The sequence below is a fragment of the Cryptomeria japonica genome, chromosome 7 (genome assembly GCF_030272615.1).
Source record: "Cryptomeria japonica chromosome 7, Sugi_1.0, whole genome shotgun sequence".
Lineage (NCBI taxonomy): Eukaryota > Viridiplantae > Streptophyta > Pinopsida > Cupressales > Cupressaceae > Cryptomeria > Cryptomeria japonica.
The window spans coordinates 470846673-470872576 of record NC_081411.1 but is presented as its reverse complement, the minus strand read 5'-3'; positions in this window follow the sequence as shown (position 1 = coordinate 470872576).

The window sequence follows — 25904 nt, the reverse complement described above, 5'->3', positions numbered from 1 at the left end:
AAAAGTAAACATTATTTGAAAAAAGGATATATCCATAAGTTGTCAGACGAAGCCCCCAACGGTATCTGTAGTACACAGTTAGGAACCGCACCCTACAAAACACACGTTAGATCACAAAATCACCTAATTCTTACTAAGGAAGGTGATGAAATTTGTGAGTAGCTATATGCCCCCCCCTGTTTCGACTTGCTTATTAGGGAGGTGAAACAGGGTAGCATGTTTACTTACGACAAATTGTGTAAGAGAGTATTGATGAGGGATGTTCACTGAAAAGGCTTCATCAGAGCACTTTTTGGAACATCCTGAGAGTAGGGGAATGAAAATATGATTCCTACGCAACAAACGGTTTGAAAATCGCATCTCCCAAACTCAAGTTATGATGAAATGAGTGAAAGAGGAAAATTAGGGTTTTGAAAGTAAAGGTAAAGGAATGAACGTATATACCTTGAAAGAGACATTTGCATTTGTCACTTTGTTGATTCTGAGTACTGTTCATTGCAGCGGAGCCCACATAGCCATCATCATGCCTTCACGATGATCGGAGCGTCCCACGAGGGTTGAGATCCTGCACCAGGCCGTGATTGACGACGAGCCACTGGACGAGGTGAGTTGACTGAACATTTGACTTTTGATTTTTCGCATTTTGACTTTTCTGTGATCGTTTGCGGGCCCTGAAGGCTGACTCGGGCCCCACTCAGGGTGCCATGGTCCCCCTAGGGCGTCATGGTCCCCCTAGGGCACCATGGTCCCCCCAGGGCGCCATGGTCCCTGACAGGGCGCCATGGTCCCTGACAGGGTGCCATGGTCCCCTCAGGGTGCCATGGTCCCTGACAGGGCGCCATGGTCCCAATCAGGGCGCCATGGTCCCCGATAGGGTGCCATGGTCCCAATCAGGGCTTGGCATACGATGTTCGATAGTTTGCATGAGCGATTTTGATGATCGAGTACTGATTACGGTTACGTTTTTGTGTTGCAGGGCCTTCCGTACATGAGAGAGCATATAGCGGGACATATTCTTCGTAGTTTGCGAGATCAGATTCCACGGCTTACTCAGGCAGAGAGAGACACATTGTCGATAGTAGGATTATGGTATGTGATCCTCATGCCAGCCATTCGGTTCCATCCTGCAATGCTGATGGCATTGATGGAGCGATGGGATCCTGACACATGCACATTTCATCTTCCAGTAGGGGAGCTGGTGGTTACACTCAAGGATGTGTACCGTATACTTCGTCTTCCTATCAGAGGAGCGACTGTTACATACGCGACCGATCGGTCAGCGAAGGATCATCAGAGGGAGTAGGTATATTGCATAGGGAGAGTCATGCCGAGCGAGACGAGAGGTCGCATCATGGTCAGCTGGCTCTTACATCCTACAGGGGAGGTACCCCTTCTGAGATGCCTTATGATTGCCATCATAGCACTAGCCGTCTGCCCTAATGGGCAAGGCACGCACATGCATGGGGGTCTCACATGGTGCATCAGAGTGTTGGAGAGACACAGGAGAGTGTATGCTTGTGGTCGGAGTATGCTTGCACATCTCTATCACGACCTTGAGGAGTATGTATTTGGATAGGGTTGCAGTTTGATGACATGCACACTTCTACAGGTATGGATTTTAGAGCACTTCACATGCACCAGGCCTGTTGGCTTTCCGCTGAGTACGGCTAGCGAGCGACCTAGGGTGTTTGCTTATCCACTTACCAGCGAGTGGAGACTTGGAGATTTGTTATATTGGAGGTGATTTTTGATAGACTGACAGCCAAGGTGACAGTGTGGAGACCTTACCTGCGGATGCACAGATGGGATGGGATGGAGAGATAGTTAGCATGCTTACAGAGGAACCGCCTACTGTAGGGACGATATTCACACATCATAGTCCCTTTCTACTTTGAATGAGTACGGAGGCAGTTCGGGCTAGAGCAGTGTGTTCCAGCCGATGTGCCCATCTATACTTGACACTCACGGGTCCTTCCCAGACCTAGAGCAGTAGCGAGACTGACGATAGATGACATCGAGACTACAGATATAGAGGGATCTTATTAGGATGTAGTCACTGATTATTCTGCAGAGCCTGGAGCACAACGCAGGTATGTCTCATGGTTTATGAGATCATATCCAGGTCCTATCTTTCCACCGGATCACCCGACAGGCCATCGAGGCCCATGGAGACATGGAGACCGAGATGAGGACCAGGGATCCAGGTCAGAGGAGCCAAAGGAGGGAGAGGGTCATGAGGAGGTAGGAGATCCTAATCCACCTACAGGCGATCAGCCCAGTGCCGAGGAGGAGGAGGACTGATGATGAGGACGAGGAGGAGAGAACTGATGATGAGGAGAACGAGGATGCAGATGAGGATGAGGATGCAAATGAGGATAGAGATGATGAGGAGGAGTCAGATGCAGCTCCTCACCATTCAGGGGATGATACCATAGCTCTGGATCCTCCTCTTATTCCCCAACTGGGGGAACATGAGGTGATACGGAGACCTATTCCTAGTACCGCCCAGCCTACACCCATCGTGCACAGATTAGTCGAGCGAGGGGGGCCTAGTAGATCCCAATCACAGATGCTACCGTATCATGATCCCTACTAGCGCGAGGGAGACCTAGGTATAGTAGGTTTAAATTGATTATTAATGTTTTGATGATACAGAATGGTACTAATACAAAAATCTATTCTACTGCCACAGCTAATGTGCAGGAGTGGCGTTCCCTGATTCAGCAGGCAGTGACAGACATTTCCATGATAGCACAGATCCCCAGTTCCTCACAGATTGCCTATAGGCCTCAAGGGAACGCAGGTCGGCATGAGGACTTGTTTTCCCCATTCCGAGTTCAGGTAGACATATGGAGGGAGAGAGAGAGAGTCTTATCAGAGGACCTTCAGTGGGCGCGGTGAGATCTAGCAACAGCTCAGGCCGAGGCTACCACCTATCGCGCGATCCTTATGGATAGGGATCGTAGGAGTTCCTCTCGGAGTCACTCATAGTCTGTATCACGCTACACACCCATGGGTCCACCTTCATGGCCAGATTAGGAGGGAGCGTCTAGTCGACACTCTCCAGCCACTAGTCCTAGGGATAGGAGATGATTTTATGATGTAGGAGAGGTCACATTTTGGATGTATAGTGACCTATATTTGTATACAATCCACATATATATATGTATATATACATGCTTCTCTTTTGTCTCAAATGTGTTATCTTTAATGCTTAAAACAATGTATATTTTGCTTTGATTAAATCTAATACATTTGGTAAATGTACATGTATGTTCAGAATTTAATTTCCATATGATTGATTTCTCAATGCACTATGATTAAATTGATACATGTGTGACTTAATTAAATATTTAATCAAGTACTACATTGATGATAGGGAAGAAATATGCATTAAGTCTAAGAATCATATAACTAACATGATACGATTCTACTTAACACATAAAGACACTATATAATATGCTAGCATAATGGAAATGTAAATCTTTTACAACTTACATAAATGAATTCAAGACAAACCATGAAGTAAGGAAACACGCTTGTCAAGAACAAAGCAATATAGATTAAACATCATAACATTTAATTCTATTTTTCTCTAATTAGGAGATACTAACATATTACCCAATGTTGAAGAACTGAAAAGAAGATAAATAAGGAATGAAGAATTAAGCATAATATCTACGCAAATGCATAGCATTTATAGGTTCTTTAAGAGGCGTACCGTCTACATCCGCTATTTTGTAAGCACCTGATCCATAATCTTCAATAACGATGTATGGTCCAAGCCAATTAGGACTAAATTTTCCCTTTTCTGCAGGTAAGGCATTCATATTGCGCTAATTCTCATAGAGGACTAAGTCACCTACTGAGAAGGAACATTGAATAACCTTATCATTATAGCTTCGTTGTAGAGTTTTGTGATACGCTTGAATATGCTCAAGAGTGTTTATACGCTGTTCATCAAGCATCTCAAGCTATTGAAGTCGTTGTTCTCTATAAGAGTCATCATCTACTATACCTTTGAGAGAAACCCTAAGTGATGGAATCTCTAACTCTAAAGGCATAATAGCGTCAGCACCATAAACAAGATTATAAGGAGTAGTTCCTGTGGCAATTCGTACACTCATTCGGTAGGCCCAAAGAGCATAGATTAGCTAGTTACTCCAATCCTTACCATGCTTATTCACGGTTTTGTGAAGAATTTGTTCGATTATTTTATTGGATGATTCGGCTTGACCATTTGACTGAGGATAGTATGGTGTAGAAAATCGATGTTTGATATGATACTTCTCGAGGAATTTCTTCACGTCCTTATTCTTAAATGATGTCCCATTATCTAAGATTATAGTAGAAGGTATCCCGAATCGAGAAATGATGTTTTCTAGAAGAAATTGACAAATCACTTCAACAGTGGTAGAGCGAAGGGGAATAGCTTCTACCCACTTCGTAAAGTAATCTGTTGCAGTTATAATGAAGGTGTGTCCTTGAGATGAAGGAGGAGAGATTTTACCAATAAGATCCAAACCCCATGCGGAAAAAGGCCAAGAAGCTACTTGAGAACGGAGTTCTTGGGCAGGAACATGAATCAGATTATTATGTTGTTGACATTGATGACATTTCTTAACAAATGAAAAAGAATCCTTCTGCATAGTTTGCCAATAGTATCCCATACGAAGCAATCTATGAACCAAGGATTTGCCTCCAAAATGCCCCCCACAGGCACCTGAATGCGCCTCTTCAAGAGCAACGGGGATTTCTGATTTGTTAAGACAGCGAAGGAGAAGACCATCATAACCCCTTCGGTAAAGGACATTAGAAAGAATGATATATCTAGCAGACAACTTGCGGATTCTAGCCCTAGTGTTTCTATTAGCAGAATCAGGAAAGGTACCATCAGTCAAATATCTTACAATATGCGAGTACCATTCATCTGAGTCTATAAAGTCACAACATGTTACCAGACTAGGATCATCTACAATAGCTGGAGAAATAAGGTTGTGAATAACAAATTTAAGATCAACCACAGGGTCCTCTAAAGATATAAGAGAAGCCACACATGCCATTGCATCTGCATGTCGATTATCATTTTGAGGAACAGGTTCCATGGTATAAGAATCAAATTTTTGTAATAAAGAGATGGCAAGGTCTTTATATTGTGATAATTTGTCTTGTTTTGCTTGATATATTCCTGTTACTTGTCTTATAATCAATTGCGAATCTCCATAGATATGTATGTGTTTTATGCTCAGAGCTAAGGTTGCTTTTATTCCCGCTATAAGAGCCTCATACTCAGCAATGTTATTGGTACACAGGAAATTTAGACGATAAGATAAGGGAATGGGTTTCTTTGTAGGAGAAATCAGAACAACACCTACCCCCGATCCCGTACGACACTTAGAGCCATCAAAGTATAACTCCCAAGTTTCATCTTTCTCTATAGAAGGAATGAAGTCATCAGGAAAAGACTCAGGGTTAGGGAAGGAGAAAGGTGAAGGGGCCTCAACTAGGTGATCTATCAACGCTTGCCCTTTAATTGCTCTTTGTGAAACAAATTTAAGGTCAAACTCAGTTAACATGATAACCCACTTAGCTAGGCATCCTGATAAATCAGTTTTAGAGAAAAGATGCTTCAATGGATCAAACTTTACCATGACATGGACTTCTGAGTTTAAGAGATAATGTCTCAATTTCTGAGTCGCAAACACCAAGGCCAAGCATTGTCTTTCTATCATAGAATATCGGGTCTCATAATCGAGTAAGGTACGACTTATGTAATAAACTGGACATTCTTTACCATCTTTATCATGTTGTGCCAATAATGCTGCAAGAGCATGAGAGGACGCGGCCATATAAAGAAGGAAGGGTTTAGAAGGTTTAGCCGGTCGAAGGATAGGAGGATTAGCAAAATACATTTTTAAATCTTCAAATGCTTGCTGACAATCCTCATTCCATTGAAAAGTGATATTCTTTTTGAGAAGTTGAGTGAAAGGAAAAGTATGATCCGCAAGTTGAGATACAAACCTATGAATAGCTTGAATCTTTCCTTGTAAGCTTTTAAGTTGAGACACATTTCTAGGAGGTGGCCTGTTGACAATAGCATCTATTTTCTTAGTGTCCACCTCAATCCCACGATGCGAAACTATGAATCCTAATAGTTTTCCACTATCCACACCAAAAACACATTTTCGGGGATTCAAGCGCATGTGATATTTACGAATCCTTTCAAAGATTTGATGAAGGATTTTAATATGATCCATGCGAAGAAAGGATTTGGCTAAAATGTCATCAACATAATCCTCTAAAATCTTATGCATATAATCATGAAAGATAAGGGTCATCGCTCGTTGATAAGTTGCACCGGCATTTTTAAGTCCAAAAGGCATCATTATCCAACAAAACGTACCCCAAGGAGTAGTGAAAGTGGTTTTGAATTGATCTTGAGGGTTAATAAAAATTTGATTGTATCCTGAAAAACCATCCATGAAGGATAACAAGGCATGTCCTGCCGTAGAATCAACTATCATGTCAATGTTTGGAAGAGGAAAATCATCTTTTAAAGAAGCCTTATTTAAGTCCCGAAAGTCGGTACACATTCTTATTTTGTTATCTGGTTTAGCCACGACGACAATATTTGAAATCCATGGGGAATAGTCAATAGGGCAGATAAATCTAGCCTCCAATAACTTTTCAATCTCAGCCTTAACAAGCAAAGCTACCTTAGGATTCATTTTTTGAATCTTTTGTTTCACGGGCTTAGCATCAGGAACTAAGACAATGTTATGAGTAACAATCTTAGGATCTATACCAGGCATGTCAGAGTATGTCCAAGCAAAGATCTCAGGGAATTCATGCAATAAATCTTCATATTGTTTTTGTTCCTCTCCATCCAAACATTTTCCAATTTTAAGAACTTTCTCTTCATTGCAAGGATCCATCTTAACATTAGTGGTGTCACTTATGAGAAGATTACTTTGTTGAGGAGTATCCTTTAGCTGAGGGAATTCTTTCACAATCTCATCGTTATCCGTCTCTTTTCCAAAATAGGCTTCAGTGTTCAAACAATAAGGGAGTCCCCTGTTGTGATGATAATGAGGAAGAGTGTCATAAGCTCCTAAAAATTCAGCTAAAGCATCATCGGTAGGGAAAATGTCAAAAGCACAAGCACACGAAGGATCCCCATCAATGTACTTGGGTTGTTGCATTGATAGAGAGGTAGAAATAACATTAACACTAATGCATGGTCTTTTAGAAGCTTTAGTGCGCTTGCAGGGATTAGAGGCAAGTCCAAAGGCATAACTGTGAAAATTAGTCTCTAGAGGAACTTTTATCCCTTGCTCATGAACACAACAACCATTTCCATGATACCCATGCTTAGCAAAAATGCGAAAACCATGACCATAATGATCAGCCATTTCAGGAAGAGAAGGTGGTTTTTTATAAGACAAAGAATCAAACTCTTCATAATTAGAGGTGTGAGGAGAAGAAGTTTGAGAAGTAGCCACAAAATTATTACTCATAGGTTCGGGTAAGATTGATTGATTTTTAGCTTCTTCCTTCTTTTCAACTTTAAGCTCTCTAGAAGGAACCTTATATTCACCTACAAAGGTGGGATTAAAATCAAGAGATCCCCAATCGTCTTCTTCGAGGATCTTCCCAGGATCAAAATCCTTCTTATGTGTAGTTTCAAGTCGAGAAGAGTCTTCTTCAAGAGCTCCAGACTCATCCAAAGAATTTTGATCATCGGAGAGCGAGGATTCACCGATAGGTATCTTAAAAGAGTCATCACTAGATGAGGATGGCTTAGAAGAACCCCCCTTGGAAGTAGATGTTTGCAAATAAGCTTGATAATTAGTATCACCTATCAAGGTATATGTCTTATTGTTATAAATAAATTTAACTTGTCTATGCAATGTAGAGGGGACAACTTGCATACTGTGAATCCAAGGTCTCCCTAGTAGCAAGTTGTACGTTAGATTTCCTGACATAACATGGATAGGTGTAGGCAAAGTAACAGGCCCCACTGTGATGGGTAAGGTGATAGTACCTAATGAAGTTTTAGCCACATTATCAAAGCCCCGAATAGGACGAGAATCCGGTTCAATTAAGGATGTATCCACATTCATCTTATGCAAAAGATTAATGCTACACACATTAAGACCAGAGCCATTATCTACTAGTGTTCGCCTTATAGCAGTGTCTTTCATGATAACCACAATCATCAAGGGATCATATTGATGTTGGATTTCACTAGTAGGCAACTCATCCTGGGTAAACACAATTTGAGCTTTAGGATTCATCATAGAGTTAACCAAAGATGCTATATTACTAGATGTATTCGGTGGAGGAACATTCAAATCTTTCAAGGCATCTTGTAACATTCCATGATGAGCAGAAGAAGTTTGAATCAAATCCCAAAGGGATATCTTAGTAGGGGTAGCTTTAAGTTGTTCTATGAGATCATATTCCTTGCCAAGAACTTGTGAAATACGCGGAGCTTGCGGAAGAATTGGTTGAGGATTCGGAAGAGAAACTGGAATAACAGGAGGAGGACTAGGCTGCCTATTATTTCTGGTATGATAAGTATGGGCAACCGCATGATAACTCTCTCTAGTTATTTGCTTGGCATAATTATAAGGACTTATAGGTTTTCTTCCTTGCACAGTGATGATTGGTTTATTCGGAGTACGAAAGGAATCATGATCATACCCTCCTTGGACAGTAAGGAGAGGTGATTTAGGACCTTGAAAGGTGGGAGAAGGATAAGCACCTTGGACTTCAAAGAGAGGCTTTTTATGCTCATTCAAGTTTATCATGTTAACTAATTTAGAAGTCTTGTTCTTGTTTAAAGATTTCGATAAAGCCACAAAGTCATCAAGAGCATCATCCAACAAAGCATGATCATATCTATTAAAAGGTTTATCGTTTGATTCAAAAGGAGACATCTCCTCATAGAGGGGATTGTTGAAAACAACCATGTTACTAGATTTAGTGGAAGAGTTGATAGGAATGTACCCTTGAGAGGATTCATTCAACTTATCTTTCTCATCACAACGAAATGGCATAGTAACAAGGTTTATGAGTTTTTGGTAAAATGAAGGTTCGGCATCTTTAGGGTTCAAAAAATCATCTAAGGCTTCATCTAATTCATCTTGGCTATACTCATAATAATCATCATAAGCATGAACATTTTGCAAATAAAAGTCGGACATTTTGAAATAAAAAGTGCATGAAATTTAAACACACAATGCAAAGAAACACACTCTTTTTTTTCTTTTTTTCTTTTTAATGAAAATGAAATGAAAACACACTAAATCTAGATCTAGATCTAATAGATGCAATGCAAGAAGAAGCAATGATAGATTCACGTCAGGTTCACCAAAATGTGGGGGGGAAAAAGCGAGACTAGGTTATCATGCCCTAACCCTACCTTTTGTCACACATTACGGAATACGAAAGAGCCTAGAGGTATCACACAATTGGCTACTTCTTTTTGTGAAAGAGAGAGCCACGGGCTACCTATTAGGGTTTCTATTCCCTTGTTGAAATTGTAAGATCAAGTAATACAAGTTCAAACACTAATCCCAAAATGCAAGTATAAACCAATAACAAGATTGCAGAATTGAGATTAATCAATAAACAGCTGTAAATACAAGGATAAAATAAGAATACAGATGTGTACCCGGAGTCAAAATTGGATTGAAAATGTGCGGGACGGGGGCGCGGGCACCACTGTCCTGAAAACTGCACCGGAAACTGTCGTTCTGCACTCTGAAACACTGTCGGAAAGCTGTCTGTCCGGAGGACCAGGGCGCCCAGCGCCTCTGTCCTAGGGACCAGGGCGCCCAGTGCCTCTGTCCTAGGGACCAGGGCGCCCAGCGCCCCTGTCCTAGTCTTCTGCTCTGCAATTTGATACAGAGTGTTGTCTCGACCTGTTCTCTCCGAATCTGTATCCTGCGGCGTCGTCCGAGTCCCGAACCTACACTTATATCTGAAAAATGGGATGGGCAGCTATATAGGGTTTTGCCTTAGTCAAACCCCCGCTTCGGTGATTTCCACCTCCATGAATAGCCAAGTTGTTTTGTAAAATGTATTGTGTGTGTAGACCTAGTGTGTGTGCAAGGTCCTAAAATGCAAGAAAGCAAACTAGAGCAACCTAGAAAGTAAACCCTAATTGCTTGTAAATGATAGTGTAAATGCTCTAAATCAAGATGCAAAGTGATCTAAAGCATGAATAAAGGATATATTGAAGCTTTATGCAAAGACATGAAAACAACATGAAATCATACCCAATCCTCAAGGGAGAGGTACAAGCCAATCTTCAGTCGGTAATCTTCTATTGTTCTTCAATGTCTTCCAAGCCCTAAATGGATGAATGGAATTGATAAATGCTTGATAGAGGGATGTTGTAAGATGTTGAAGTCTTCAAAGATCTGCTCTTTCGCTGCATATGAGGTTCCTAGAAACAAAAATCCGATCCTCTCAAATGAAGAAAGAGAGCTCTTATGTATGAAACCCTAGGTCGCAATTTCATCTTTTGGCCGACCTAGAGATCGAATATCCCGCCAATTTCTTGGGTTTAAGCTTTATTTTATGATTGGATCGGGCTCCTAAAATTTTGGGAAAAATGTCCGGGACCGTGTGCACTCCGGGCGCCACGGTCCTGACAACTTTTCACCAAATTTTCAGGGCCGTCAGATATGATGATTTTAGAGAGAATCCCGAAGTTACAGGTGATTTCGAGATGTTTTGACCCCCGAAATCAAGCCCCCAAGCTCAGAATAGGGCCTAATTAGGGTTTTTGATTAAGTGATTTATTGGAGGAATAAAATGAAAGGGGCACGCTTTAATGAAAGGGCCCGACTTTGTGATGTGGAAGATGATGAAATAGAACCTTTAGACCTAATTAATTTGATTAATTAAGTGTTAAAGGGGGAATGCAATGCAAAATGCAACTGCGCCAAGGCAGGTGCTAAACTAGGTGTTAAATTGTACTGCTTTAGCAAGTGCGTACAATTTATGACGTTACAGAAACCCTGTAAGGGGAAAAACCATGGTGGGAAACTTTACCAGCAATCAGATGATACTACTACAAATAGTAAGTGTACATAAATGGGGTCTGCACATGCAGAAAGGTCAAGCGCCTAGAGCTCACTGCTCAATCACAAAATGGGAGTCCCACTAACTATAGTTGGATGGTTAAATCCAATAAGAACGTATTGCACAAAATAACATCTTCATATGCTGGATTTAGTACCGGTGTAGTTCTGATTGTCTTCACAAAAACCCTCCTTCAATCTTCAAATGATGTCTATGTGTATAGCTCTGCTTATTCTCTCATATACCTTCACACAATCCTTTTTCGTATTCCACATTTGATCTTACAAATAAGATCTTACATTTATACCATAACCCAAGACCAATTTTAGTAGGTTGGCTCTACAAGATATTACAATAAAACATTTTACAAATAATACAATATCAGATGCAATAACCGATTGAACATGTCTGCTTAAGGCATTTACAACAACAATTAATCATTTCCATAGCGTGTCATGCTGGTCTGGAAAAGATAAACCTACCAGTGTAACCCTGGACCTATTTGTCGGTAACAACAAATATGCAAATATGAATATACTAATAAACAAAAATCCAAGACAAGATGTCCAAATGATGTCTTTGACATTACCAAGTGTTTTCCATATCATTCCATGTGTCGGTGATCATTATATCTTACCAACGTACCAGATACTGATGATTGTGCATGAGTCACTTGCTTGCTGGTGAATGTTGCTGATTCTCCAAAGTGCCAGGGTTGATAAGTGTTTAGTAGGTGTTGACATCAATGACAAAACCATACCAAAATACCAACAATCTCCTCCTTTGGCATTGATGGCAACACAAGATGGAATAACCATCAAAGTGCCAAAATAGAAATGCCAAATACCAAAACCCAACAATCTCCAAAAAGAGATTATAACCAGAAATCAAAATAAATATACAGAGAGTAATAATCTCTCTCAAACAACAATCTCTCCCCTTGGGAGCAACATGTGTTTTCCTTGTGTTTTTCCATACCAATCTCTCCCCTTTTGACATCAAATGCCAAAGTTACAACAAAACCAAGTTCATATACACAATACCAATCAATTTAGTATACCAACTACTCCCCCTGAGAAGTAGCTTCCCATCAAAGCCGAAAAAAAGGATTTCTCTATTAAATCTGTCGGTTGATGACAATCATCAACTTCCTAAGTCTCTACTGGTGGGGGTATGACCCCAAGCTGATCTCTGAGATATTCAAAAGTCTCCTTAGGAAGAGGTTTAGTAAAGATATCTGCAATCTGCTCTTTAGTATTCACATAAACCAATTTTATTTCCTTTGCTTCAACATTTTCCCTTAGAAAATTCAGTTTGATAGAAACATGTTTGGTTTTAGAATGTAATACCAGATTCTTAGACATATCAATTTCTACAGTGTTATCACAATAGATAGTAATAGGTTCCTTGCATTTTACCTTTATGTCTTTCAACATTTGCTTAAGCCATAGTACCTGTGTACAGTTAGTTGCTGCTGCAACATATTCTGATTCTGTTGTTCATAAAGATGTACAACTTTGTTTCTTACTCAACCAAGAAACTAGTCAATTTCCAAGAAAGAATGCTCCGCCGGTGGTGCTTTTTCTATCATCCACATCTCCTACCCAATTTGCATCTGTGTATGCACATAATTCAAAGTTTTCATCTCTAGAATACCATAATCCAAGATTTATAGTGCCTTGTAAGTACCGGAAAATGCTTTTTACTGTTGATTCATGATTTTCTCTAGGATTACTTTGAAATCTTGAAACAATACATACTGCATTCATAATATCAGGTCTGGTTTGTGTTAAATACAGTAAACCTCCTATCATATATTTGTATCTAGTTGGATTAACAGGTTGTAGATTCATCCCTTAGTGATAATTTGTCATTTGTTGTCATAGGTGTGCTTACCGGTTTAGAGTTCTCCATCCCAAATTTCTTTAGTAACTCTTTTAAGTACTTGGATTGACTCAAGAATATACCTTTATTAGTCTGTGAAATCTGCAATCCTAAAAAGAATTTTATTTATCCAATCATAGACATTTCAAATTTTTGATGCATCTTAATAGAAAATTCTTTACATAATCCATCTTCTCCTCCAAAGATTATATCATCAACGAATACTTCTATAATCAAGATATCATCATTAGTCACTTTATAATATAAATTGCTATCTACATTTCCTTTAGTAAAACCAATCTTCAAAAGATACTTATCCAATCTTGCATACCAAGCTCTTGGAACTTGCTTCAATCCATACAGAGCTTTTCTTAACCTGCAAACCATATTATTGTCACCTGTCAAAGAAAATCCATCAGGTTGTTCAATGTAGACTTCCTCTTCAAGATCTCCATTCAGAAATGCACATTTAATATCCATTTGATATACTTTGTAGTTCTAGTGTGCTGCAAAAGCCAAAAAATATTTGACTGCCTCAATTCTAGCTATCGGTGCAAACGTTTCATTGTAATCAACTCCTTCCTTCTGAGAATATCCCTTACACACTAGTCTTGCTTTATTTCTAACAACCTTACCATCTTCATTAAGTTTGTTTCTGAATATCCATTTGGTTCCAATTATATTTTTATCTTTAGGCCAGGGAACTAATGTCCAAGTGTTGTTTTTCTCAATTTGTTCTAATTCTTCTTCCATAGCTTTAATCCAAAATTTATCTTCACATGCCTCATTAACAAATGATGGTTCAATTTGAGAAATAAGACATACCTCTTCATTTTCCAATCTTCCTCTTGTCATAACTCCTTTAAACTTGTTTCCAATTATCCGATCTTTAGAATGATTCAGTCTTACATACCGGGGTGTCTTTGTTTGCTGTTGTTCCTTAGTTACTATGGAATCCTCAGATGATACAGGGGTAACTGGATCTTCATTCTATACCAGTGGATTTAGAGTAGGTTCATTTGTCAAAGTTTCTATTGCCAGTTCAGAGTCTATATACCGTGAAGTTCCTCTAAATTGTTCATCAATCTTTACATTTGTACTTTCAACAATTTTCTGCAATCTTTTGTTAAAACATCTATATGCCTTGCTCTTAGATGAATAACCAAGAAATATTCCTTCATCACTTCTAGGATCAAATTTACCAATATACTCATCTCTTCTAATGTAACATTTGCTTCCAAATATTCTGAAATATTTAAGAGTAGGAGTACTACCAAACCATAGTTCATGAGGGGTCTTACCAGTTTCACCTTTGATGTGAACTTTGTTGAATGTTTAGACTGCTGTACTGACTACTTCTCTCCAATATACATGTGGTAGGTTTGCTTCTGATAACATACTTCTTGCTGCATCCAAGATAGTTCTATTTTTCCTTTCAACAACTCCATTATGCTATGGTGTCCGAGGTGCTGATAGCTGTCTTTTGATTCCATTCACTTCACAGAATGTATTAAACTCTTTAGATGTAAATTCTCCTCCTTGATATGGTCTTAGACATTTGATTTTCTTACCGGTTTCATTTTCAACCATTGCTTTGAATAGTTTGAACTTTCCCAGTGCTTCAGATTTTTCTCTAATAAAAGTAACCCAACACATTCTAGAGTAATCATCAATGATTATCATGAAATATCTATCACCTTGTAAGATTTTAGTTCTAGCTGGACCACATAAATCAGTGTGAATTAAATCAAGAGCATTATTGGATTTTTCTGGAATACTTTTGAAACTAGCTCTAACTTGTTTTCCAAATTGACATTCCTTACATATTGTATTATGAGGTTTGACAATTTTAGGTAAATCTCTATCTGCCTTAGTATTACTGATTTTCACCATGCAATCAAAGTTTACATGATAGAGTCTTTTTTAGCCATAGCCAACTTTCATCTATATGTGTAATCAAGCATGTCTTTTCACTATTATTCAAATGAAAGATATTACCTCTAGTCTGATTACCGGTTGTAGTTTCCAAACCAGTTCTGTTCATGATTTTACATTTTCCATTTTAAAATTGTAACTGAAATCCTTTCTCAACTAATGGACCAACACTCAAAAGATTATGCTTTAATCCTTCAACATAGTAGACATTGTCAGTGTTATGCTTACCATAAAGAGATATTGTACCCTTACCTTTGATTAAACAAGCTTTGTCATCTCCAAATCTCACTAAGCCTCCATTGTATTCTTGAAAGTTCAAGAATTTACCTTTGTCTCTTGTCATATGATGTGAGCATCCTGAGTCAATGATCTGTTCATCATTTACTTCAACTTTAGTTGCCAAGGCCTGTTCTACCAGTTGAGCAGTAGATGCCAGTTGATCTTCTGTTATAGCAACAAAAACCCATCCATTGTCTGCCGAATTCTCATCAGAATCATTAGTCACACCTTCATCAACAATGTAACAAGATTTGTCTTTATTATTCTTAAATTTGTATATCTGATATTCAAGGTTAGGCTTGTATGTTCTTTTAGCTTCTTCTCGTAGTCTAACATGTCTATCAGGGCATCTCGAAGCCATATGACTAATCTCATTGCAGTTAAAACATTTAAAGGGTGCTTTACCTTCATACTTACTTCCAACTGGACCTTTAGGCATTTTCCTTTCAAATAGTGTTTCAAGTTCTTCAAGTTCTTCATTTTCTTTCCTGCTTTCTTGAAGTTCTCTTGCATAAAAGGCTTTCCAATCAGATTTGTCAAATGATGGAGCAGATGATGTTGATGCTTTAAAGGCCAAATCTGTCTTTATAGTAGCAACAGGACCAAATTCTTCAATTTCAAAAGCTGAAAGTTTCCCAATCAATGTATCCGTAGTTACTGATGTATTAGGCATTATTCTTAACTCATTTATAGCAGTGACTTTCATTTTATATGCCGGTGGCAATCCTCTTAAAAATTTTGAAACAATTTCATCCTCACTTAAGGTTCCTCCACAACATTTAATACCTAAAACAATCTCATTTACTCTTTCCATAAAAGTAGAAATCCTTTCATCTTCTTCCATTTTCAGATGTTCACACCTGACCCAGAAGCTTTCCAGTTTTGCAATTTTGACTGTGGAATCTCCTTCATTTAGTGTTTCCAAATGATCCCAAATAGCTTTAGTAGTAGACCTATCTGATAGTCCCATGATTTGTTGATCTGATAATGCGCTCAAAAGTGCTTCTCTTGCTTTGCAATCATTTTCCTCATCTTTAGTCAAGTTGGGTGGAGTGGGTTGACTCTGAGTAGGAGCAATATAACCATTGTTTGTAACATCCTATATGTCCTTTCCAATGCAATTTAGATGTGTCTCCATTCTGATCTTCCACATGCCATAGTTGGTTCCATGAAGTTTAGGATTGTCCTTCCTGAAATAGTTAGTAGGCATTGGATGTCCTCAAGCTGTTAAACTTCTGCAAAAGAGGACTAAGCTCTGATACCAATTGTTAGGTCTCGGAGACAACTAAGAGGGGGGGTGAATCAGTTGTCAAATAAATTCAAACCAAAAACAACTTAACCAACTTAATGCTTAATATTGGTAAACCAGTTTAATATGCCGGTAGACAGTTTTAATAGTTAATTGCTATATCGGTAAGGATTAGTGCATGAAACATAAAGAAAAAGTCATCCACAACACATAACACCAATATTTGTATGTGGAAACCCTATAAGGGGAAAAACCACGATGGGAAACCTTACCCACAATCAGATGATACTACTGCAGATAGTAAGTGTACATAAATGGGGTCTGCACATGCAGAAAGGCCAAGCACCTAGAGCTCACTGCTCAATCACAAAATGAGAGTCACACTGACTACAGTTGGGTGGTTAAATACAATAAGAATGTACTACACAAAATAGCATCTTCATATGTTGGATTCAGTACCGGTGTAGTTCTGATTGTCTTCACAAAAACCCTCCTTCAATCTTCAAATGATGTCTGCATATATAGCTCTTCTTATTATCACATATACCTTCACACAATCCTTTTTCGCATTCCACATTTGATCTTACAAATAAGATCTTACATTTATACCATAACCTAAGACCAATTTTAGTAGGTCGGCTCTACAAGATATTACAATAAAACATTTTACAAACAATACAATATCAAATGCAATAACCGATTGAACATGTCGGCTTAATTCATTTACAACATTAATTAATCATCTTCATAGCGTGCCATCCTGATCTAGAAAAGATAAACCTACCAGTGTAACCCTAGACCTATTTGCCGGTAATAACAAATATGCAAATATAAATATACCAATAAACAAAACTCCAAGACAAGATGTCCAAATGATGTCTTCAACATTACCAAGTGTTTTCCATATCATTCCACATGTCGGTGATCATTATATCTTGTCAGTGTACCAAATACTGGTGACTGTGCATGAGTCACTTGCTTGCCGGTGAATGTTGCTGATTCTCCAAAGTGCCAGGGTTGATAAGTGTTTAGTAGGTGTTGACATCAATGACAAAACCATACCAAAATACGAATATCCATATGCAAGAAAATTTGACTTAAAAATATATACCGATGCAGATTGGGCAGGCAATATTGATGACATGAAGAGTACAACCGGAGGAACATTTTTTCTTGGAGGCAGATTAGTATCTTGGAGTAGAAAGAAAAAGAGTTATATCTCTCAATCAATATAAAAAGTTGAGAATGTTGTAGCTTACATGAATTGTACCCAAGCAAGTTGGATGAAACACATATTGGAAGGTTTCAAGCTGAAGATATCAGAATAGGTAAGAATTTTCTATGATAACACAACTTATATAAATATTTCAAAGAACCCGGTGTTGCATGCTAGGACAAAGCATATAGAGCTGAAGTATCATTTTCTGAGAGAGAAATTTCAAAGCAAGGATGTCACTGGAGCATGTTTCCACTAAAGAACAACTGGCATATATTTTTATGAAGCCTCTACCTAAGGCTACATTTGAATATCTTAGAGGTAAGTTAGGGGTTGTACCCCTACATGAGGTCAATTAAGAAGATAGGAAAGCCATCAATCCCGGAGCCTATTGAAAATATTGAAGATGGATTGGTGAAGAATGGAGCTACTCCACAGGGGGAGTAGCTAAGTGCAGATCGGTGAAGCATGGATGAGACCCTAAATGGTCTACCTTCACTTTGACATTATTGTCAAAGAGGGAGAAGAAATGTATATGATTGATAGCCAGTTACCAGCTGATGATATGAAGATACAGTTGAAGGATAGTATATGATTGGAAAATGTAAACCAAGATTCCTATACCTGTGTATGTGCTTTACTCTCAATCATGACGATCAATTGGTATTTACTTGGAAGACTAATGTACTGAGAGGGGAGGGATGAATCAGTACTTCAAAACTTTTCTTGAAAAACAATTTTACTGATAAACACAAACTATGTATTGCCGATCTCAAAGATATGTAATACTAAAACATAATCATAGAAATAACATACATCAAAATATCACTCCATAACACAAAGATTTTTGGTCATGCAGGAACTCTTGGTTAGAGAGAAAAACTGCGGTGGGGATGGCACACACAACTTCACTACTGCAGTAATCAAGATTGCTCGGTTAGAGCTACGTGTTTAGCCATTTCTGATAGCTTACTCTGTTAGGAGTATAAATATCTTTAGATCTACCTTGCTAAAGGATTTTACAAACACTTCTACAAAATGTTGTACTTGGTTAAAGGCTTTACAATTTATAGACTTTATTAGACTCTTTTACCCTGTTAAAGATTTCTATTACAACTTAAAATTTCAGTAAAAAATCTTTACAAAATATCTACAACTTCACATCTAAAATGTTATAGCAGACTCTATGTGTTCAATATAAAATTACCTTGCTCATAGCATTCCTTGGTAATTGATAAATCAACTCGGCAACCACTTCTGTATACTTTGTCCTCTTAAACTGCTCTCTGAAATCTTCTCGGTAACCTGTGATTATCTCTGTCAATCTTCATTCTTCATACTGAACTATGTCATTCCTTTTTGTCTCTTTTCTTGATTGACCTTACATATCATCTTTTTTCATGTACTCAAATCATTCTGTTTATATAGATCTTTGAGATGATGATCTGTTCATGCTTCGATCATACAAACATGATTTATTGAATGAATAAACATAGAAATTATTTCATTAGATATTCTTCCTCAAAATCATACAAAATCTTTAAATGCAATTTCCTATGTAGTAACAGTTTCATCTTCTCTAATTATGTAACATGTTTCACATGTGTGTCCAGGTTCATTGAATCTGGTAACACATTTTCACTCAGTTCAGATTAACTCGGTATACCTTCTTTTCTGCTCGGTATACATATAAACCTTACTTGGTAGACAATCTGCATATGTCTCGATTCATAGCTCAGTGACTTGTCTTTCTTCTGTAACTGACACTAGTGACATTGGTGTTTACCGACTAGACTTTTCAGTAGTATTAACTGACTAGAGTATATAGAATGACTTTGGGCATAAAACTAATGACAACTTAGTAAATAGAAACAATCTCCCCTTTTGACATTAGTTTGGTATGTTTGACAAAACTCCTTTCAAAGTCATAATACAAAATCTATATACTTGCAAAATAAACTAAAATGTTAGTATATACAATGTCCAAATACATACTCAAATACATAGTCCCCTTATCAATATTATGTACATAACTTGATGTTCCATGCTCTGTATTTCCATGCTCTTGATGTTACATTCCATGCTCATGATGTTCCATGCTCCCCCTGATAATTTCAACCGTACACTTAGATACTTTGTATACTCAGATATTCATGCTTGGTCATGTGTTCGGTACACTCCCCCTTTTTGACAAACATCAAAACTAGTTACCATTTGGTGGGGGCAACTATTCAAAAATAGATTTATACTTTGTACGAGCTTCTATAAGAGTGTTCTTAAGGGCATCCTTGACACTTTCCAGTATTGTAATCTAAGCTGTAATATTAGCTCATAGTGTGATCAAACCATCTAAAGTGCTTCCCTCGACTTGAGTTGACAATTGGGTAGCTCGGTTGATTTGCTCTTGAACTGATGACAAATGGGGAATAAATAATGTTTGAAGAGTCATGATATACATCCTTATTTTATGCTCTTCATTCCAAAGTTCTAACTGTTGAGCCATAAGTGTTTGTAGCCTTGAATAAAAATTCTGAAGAGAATTTGGCTCGGTAGTCAATTTATTTGAGAGATCGGTGATCTCCTTTTCAATGACTTCAGTCTTATTCTTGATATCTTTGATGAAGAATGAAAATGTACATAACTTCTGGAATAAATAAATAATACATTTGAGTTGAGGGGATAACTCCGCAATGAATTCAATAAGCTTTATTTTACCTATAGCAATTGCTTTCTGCACTTCTTCAATCATCTTGGTAGTTAGTTCTTTTTTCTTTCAATTTGCTAAGGTATTCTGATGCTTCTACTCCAGATTCCTCCAATTGAGTGAGTAGTTCATCCAGTTGCACATGGATGACAACATCTTTATTGATGGTATATTCAGGTATCATTTCTGTCAATAATGTTTTGACCTTCTGAAGTACTTGGTTCTTCTATTGAATAGCTATGTCTTTCCTGCTCTGCTTTGGCTTTACAAAGCTCACCGAATTCTATCAGTGCTTGCCCTTTCAATTTTGTTAGGTCAACATTCGGTAGCTTAATAGGCTTTGATAGATCTACCTTAAAACTGTGTCATTTTTCTTTCTTCTCCTTTGATGATGCCTTTGCCGATTAAATGTGTACAATGGCTTTGGAGACTTGTCCTTCCTCGGTATGTTGCTCAGTAGAGGCAATACTTTTGTCAGTTCTTGTAGCCTCTATTGTATCCTTCGGTGTTTCCTTGCTTGGAATTTCAGTGGCAATTGTCTCGGTGCTTGAAGGCACTTGTGAAGTTTTCTTGCCGGTGGCCTAAGAGGTAGGTTCATCTTGGTTACCCTTTGGAGCCTCTGTGTCTTCATTTGTGTCTTGAGGTTTCTCGACTGGGACTTGTTGGGTGATTGAAGGATAAGGCTTAACCTGTTCCAAAACTGATTCACTAGACACTAGTTTGGCATAGGTGCTTCCTTCTATCATCTCTCCTTCCTGTGCTTCAGTGTCTATGACATCCTCATCTATCTGAATAGTGGAAGAAGGATCTTGCTCGGTGATGTCAACTATTTCTTCTTCACCTTTTGGCTCTTCAGTCCAAATCCTGAATATCTTCTTCCATTTTTCTTTGGTTTCATTTTCAACTTCAAGATATAGTCCATTCATCATTTTTAAGGCCCTTTGTTTTACTTGAAAATTTGTCTGGTATTTTTTCAAGTGATCTCTTATTTCATCTACTGACATATCTAGAAAGAGATGTACCAAAACTCTTTCTCTTATTTGCTTCTCTGATTCCATAGCATATTTCCATCTATTATCAATATGTGAGTATAATGCTTTTGGAAGAAAACCAACCACTTCCAATGGAACTAGTCAGAACTTGTGAAGTGTACTAATTATAGTCTCTTCTATTTTCCTCTTCTCTTCATCTGTTCTAGTATCATATTTTACATATCTAAATGACCCAAATCCACCATATTCCTTCAATTTTACACAAAAATTGTCGACACTATGTACATCTTCCTTTGTTCTTTTTACAATCTGAAGTTTATTTACATCTTCTGACTCTGTGTCACTTTCTAAAATTAGTTTTATGTTCTTCTTTCTATAAGTTTTTGTAACCTTAGGCATTTCTACATTCTTTTTCTTTTTACTAGGTGACACAATAGATGATCTAGTGTTCGGTCGCTTCACTGGTGGGGTCGGTGATACCTTGGTTGTATCCTGTTGTTTTTCTTTTCAAAATTTTGCCCTTTGGCAACTCAGTGCTCAGTGTAATTGCTGCCTCTTGAGCTTCAGATTCTTCCTTGATTGAAAGTTGATCACTCTTAGTAGGAGTGGAGGTAGAACCTTCTCCAAACTTTTCAGTTAAATCCTTGATCATTCTGGTGGCTTTTCTGGCAGCCTTCAGAACAACAATGCTTATTTTTTACTTTTTCTTTCACCTCTTCATAGGTGCCATATCTTTTCTCGGTAGCATGCCTTGGAAGTGCTAAAAAGGCATCTATCTGTTGTTGAGAAATGTCAAAATCTATCCCATAACCCATAGATGGTAATGATTGAGTCCTGGGTTCTACTACATTGACATAACAGTAGTCTGTATCCAATTCAAAACATATAGTATCCTTGTATTTTTCCACTAGTTGAGGTGGAATCCTGTACCTGCCTTGCATCTTTTCCTGGAATTTGTTGAAGTAGTCATCCATTTTCATATTGAAATTATCACCTAGCTGATTGATGAAATCATTTATTTGATGGGTGATAGGTCGGTGTAATTCCCAAACAACGTTACCGACTGATGGAAAGAATTTTTGAAAATAGAAGAACATACACACTAGGAGTGACCCAAACTTTAGTGTGTTAGAAGTATTATTCTTCTTCGGTTTCCTTATTGTATTTAGATTTTCAAAAATATTCTTCAACAACACTTGACATAAATCAATTTGCATACCCTTTTTAACAATTTTATAGGCCAAATCTACAGCTACACACGATACACTATTTTCTCTTGCCGACTGGAAGAAACAATAACCAATAACTCTAATAGCAAAATTAAGTTCTGAATCTGTCACATTGTTCAACTTAAGACCTCTACTATCAGACTCAACACTTGTTAATGTTATCAATTCCTTCTGTGAAATCATCTTCTGTGCTCGGGCATGGTCAAATATAAGTTATCCGGTTATTATGTGAATAATCTCCTTGGTGATCTTGAAAGGTTGTTCCTCTAGCCACATAAAATCGTCATGTACTTGGCTCAAGACAAATTTGACCCATTGGGGTTTGAAGACTTGAGGATAGGTTAGGGCTTCGGTTAATCCCTTGAATTTGATATGCTCAAACTTGCTATCCAAATTTCCATCGGTGCATAATTTATCATACATATCCTTAATCTTAGTATGACCTAGCTCATCAACTCTGCACTTGGTATAAAATCTAACATCTTCTATCAACAGAACCCTATTCGGAATAAGAGAAATGTAGTTTTCTCATCGGGTTCGGAAGCCACTTTGGGAGGTAAGGTGTATTTCAGTGTAGGCTTCTCAATGGTTTCTACTACAATGGGTTTCTAAACTTTGGGGGCCATTTCAAACTAAAATTCTACTTACAAAGTAGCTTAGGGTTTCAAATAACCAGAAAACACTTTCAACTTAGTAAATACTTCACAAATATTCACAACTTGACTTGATCGATTAACTGCTAAAAATGTGACTTTAGATTTGCTAGATACCTTGAATTCGCTCTTGGAAATGTTTGATCGCCTTTTGATTCGCTCTACTCTGCACTTTGAAAACTGGTAAGTAAAAAAAAAATGACCGCGCTCAATACTTTAAATATCTCCTTTTGACCTTATCAAGATTCATGTGGTTAGGTTAAATAGGAATTAAATGAACTTGGTTTTACTTTATCGACTAACTCTCTTATAAGCTTTTATCGACTAGGTAGGTTTAATACTTTTACCGACTTCTTTGGTAAATAAAAAGACTAGATAATTTTTTGAACTTTCTATTGCATCTTAGCTATGCAAATTTTGGAATTAAGCGCATAAATATATAGGAACTGTTAAGATCTAACCTTTGAGAATGCAGTCCCTCCATACCTTTATGGACTAATTCGGAGTAGATGCACCTAACTTGGTAGGTAAGGTGCTTCCTTCATTAGTTGACACATCTTCCTTCTTTTTCCAAAATTTTTGCAATTTGCTTCTTATCTCCTTAGTATCTCCTCTCGGTTGGTCTTTGCAGTCTTTAGCTATGTGTCCAACTTTGTGACAATAAAAACATGCCATTCCTGGATTTCTCCATGATCTCCGATTGTTCATTCCAAACCTTATCATACAATTTCCACTTATATGTCCATATCTTCCACAACATTCACAACAAATTCTTGTATTGTAATCCCATGGTACTGAAGTATATTGTCGATTGAGATTTGTGTCAGTTCGGTAGCTTCTAGTGTTTGCTCGGTGTGGAGTCCACATATAGTTTTTCTATTTAAACCAACATTTCTCGGTACTGTGTCCATATCTATTGCAATTTTTGCAAAACCCTTTGTATTTTGCCTTCTGATAATTGTTGACAAACTTTGTTCTACTTTGCTTAGATGTGTGACCATACTTATTGCAATTGTAACAATAACCATAAAACCTAGTAACATCCAGTTGCTTACCTTTTCTGATCCGAAAAAAATTGGTAGTATGTCCTTGTTTTCCATAGTAGTTGCAAATAGGCTTCTTATCCTTGATGTTCTCTTTGTTTCCAGCTTGCTTTGATGATTCTCCTTTCTCGGTAGTGTTGATCCCTTTCTCGGTAGAGTTGTTTCCTTTGTAACCAAGTCCTGCATTTTTGTTGGGTTTTCTCATATTCAATTGCCCATCCAACATTCTTGATGCTTCATGGCTTTTCCTCAATGTTTCTTTTGACTTCTTTTCTGCTTCTAGTTCATCGGTCAATCTTGATATTTCAAGTTTCAATGCTTGGTTCTCATTTTCTTTTAGTGTAGCGTCATGATGTGCATAGTCCAATTGATCAGACAGATTATGTTGAACTACAATCATCCTTGATATTTCCTCATTCTTTGTAGACACCATTGATTCTAGCTGTTGTTTTTCTCATTCTATAATTCACTTATTATCTTCATCTATTCTCAATGCATCAAGGTTTTCAGTCATCTGTGTGCTAAAAGACTCATGTTCCCTTCTCATTGCTTTTAGCTGTTCATTAAGTGCTTTGTTCTTTTCTTTCAGTTCTGCAATCATTTCTTCAGATTCTTCTGATATGTTGTTCTCAGATGATGTCTCAATTTGTTCCACCAACTCTTGTGAGTCCTATAAATCATCAGACAACCTTCTTCTAACTTTCAGTGATCTCTACATTTGCCTCTGCATATCTACAATCATTTGATTAGCATGATCCAATTCTTCTTGAAGATTCACAATCCTGCGAGATTGTTTATAGCCTTCCATTGATAGGATCTTTCTCTTTAGGATGTTAAATCCTTTACCAAGAATATGGCTCTGATACCAATTGTTAGGTCTTACTTGGAAGACTAATGTACTGAGAGGGGAGGGATGAATTAGTACTTCAAAACTTTTCTTGAAAAACAATTTTACTGATAAACACAAACTATGTATTGCTGATCTCAAAGATATGTAATACTGAAACATAATCATAGAAATAACATACATCAAAAAATCACTCCATAACACAAAGATTTTTGGTCACACAGAAACTCTTGGTTAGAGAGAAAAACTGCGGTGGGGATGGCACCCACAACTTCACTACTGCAGTAATCAAGATTGCTCGGTTAGAGCTACATGTTTAGCCATTTCTGATAGCTTACCCTGTTAGGAGTATAAAGATCTTTAGATCTACCTTGCTAAAGGATTTTACAAACACTTCTACAAAATGTTGTACTTGGTTAAAGGCTTTACAATTTATAGACTTTATTAGAGTCTTTTACCCTATTAAAGGTTTCTATTACAACTTAAAATTTTAGTAAAAAATCTTTACAAAATATCTACAACTTCACTTCTGAAATGTTATAGCAGACTCTATGTGCTCAATATAAAATTACCTTGCTCATAACATTCCTCGGTAATTGATAAATCAACTCGGTAACCACTTCTGTATACTCTGTCCTCTTAAACTACTCTATAAAATCTTCTCAGTAACCTGTGATTATCTTTGTCAATCTTCTTTCTTCATACTGAACTATGTCATTCCTTTTTGTCTCTTTTCTTGATTGACCTTACATATCATCTTTTTTCATGTACTCAAA